A 2,271-nucleotide genomic window follows, 5' to 3' on the forward strand; every position below is an offset into this window, starting at 1 on the left:
TGAAAAATATTTTAACCGTTTGGAATTATAACAGGACTCAAGAGAAATCATTTCCCAACTTATGGCACGGTATTATGTTTTAATTAATCAATTATGCAAATAATATTACGCGAATAATTATAATAAAATTCGATTTATATATATTTCTAGAAAATTTTCACATATAATGTTTCATTAGCAAAGCACAATAATCTTTCAAAATATAAAATTTTTATAGTGACATACACAATTTCACAATAAAAAAATTAAATTTATAATGTATAGATTCACAATCAAATAACGAAAAGACTCATCTATCGATCACTGCATTCATTTTAAAATTTCACTAATAGCACTTATATATCATCGTTGACACTATATAAAGATAGAGACAAATTATTTTCTATCGAAATCATGGAATTACAATACAATCCTTAAAGTTTTTCAGTCCCCGTACACTCTCATCCATTTTCAAAAAAATCAATCGATATTTTTTTTCGCGTAGAATTGTCATTTTTGAAATATTTAGTTTACTGATCATGATGCACAGAAAGAAGTTTCTCAAACTTCACACAAGACATGCGCGTCGTGATAAATTGCCAAAAGCGCCAATCACTGAATAGTTCACTAATAACATAATCCTTGACAATATTCGACATTTCAAATCATTGTATATAAAATCGTTGAATCGATTCACGATATGCCATGTGCAATTCAGTTGAGAAGAAAAAAGTATCTTTATGAAAAATCATTCCTAGTTAAACACGAATCGTTAAACACAAAAAAGAATTATTCGAAATTTTGTAGACAATTTTATTGAAGTCAACTTTTAAAGCAGAACAGTCGCAATGAACCGCACACGATCGTCGTGAAAGCGACACGATACTGGATGAGAACGGGCAACAGGTTCGTTGGGTTGCCCTGAGGAACGTGACGACGATACGAACAGGAGGGGAGGAGGATAGGTACTGGCCAGGTAAGCTAGTGCCGCCATTGCTCCTGACGCAGCATCCACCGATTTGCAGTGGCGTAAATACGCCGATATCCTACTGAAAAGAAAATTCTCTGTCGCTTGGGTTGTTTTACGCGATTTATATCGTTTCGCTTGCCTCTTACTCTATCTTGGTTCTCACAGGTATTCCTTTCAGATCTCATCTATAAACGTTTTCTGACAATATAACGCTCATATATTTTACGATATATGAAACGCAAACTAAAATAAGATTATAAAAAAAGATCATAAAATAGAGAAATTTGATATTAAATTTAAAAAACTTTGCTAGTAACAAAAGATATTCTTTATTTTTAAAATCCAAAAATATATGAATATTGAAAAATTAGAATTCGATAATGATTAATAATTAGCTGCTCGATTAATAGTATTCGAAAATTGTAAGACAGCTGACGCAACTATTAAGAATTTTATTTGATTCTTTTTATTTCTTTTGCATATGTCTAGGATTTTTTCCTGAATATTGAAGTGTAAATATATATATTTAATATTTTTTATTCATATTTTAATCAAATATGAATATATTTGATTAAAAAAATATAAAATATATATGTTCAAAAAAAACTATTTAAGTTGATAATTTATAAATATATAGTTAATTTTAAATTTAACCTTTTTAATCACTATCTTTTTATTTGTTAAAAGAATATTAAAATATTTAGTTTATGTTTTTGTTAATTATGTATAATAATTTACAATATGTACAATATGTATTTATGTACAATAATTTATATTGTATTTAATTATATAATATTATATTGTATATATAATTATAAATAAATATATGAACACAAAATAAAAATGAAAAATGAGTCATTAGAAAAGAAAATTTTATCAGAATATATATCTATTAAACACTAGACACAGACATAGATTACAAATTATATCCACAAAATTTTGATTACGCCATTGCAGCAACAGGTTGTCACCAATGAGAACCATCGTGAATGGGCGCGTTCATCCATTTGATAGCAATACGCCCTGCCACTATAAAGGAACAAGACTATCTTTTAAATCTAAATAAAAATTTTTATAAATTTTATTATGAATTAATATATTATATAACAAATATATGCAAAATTAATTACTAATTAAATAGACATACAAGTATTTAATTTTTTATTTATAAATTAATATAATAATTAATAATTATGTATATATATTATTATATGTATATATAATTATATAATATATATATATAATATATATACATATGATAATATAATAATTAATAATTATGTATATATATTATTATATGTATATATAATTATATAATATAT

This window comes from Apis dorsata, unplaced genomic scaffold (assembly GCF_000469605.1).
Source record: "Apis dorsata unplaced genomic scaffold, Apis dorsata 1.3 scaffold_236, whole genome shotgun sequence".
Taxonomy (NCBI): Eukaryota; Metazoa; Arthropoda; class Insecta; order Hymenoptera; family Apidae; genus Apis; species Apis dorsata.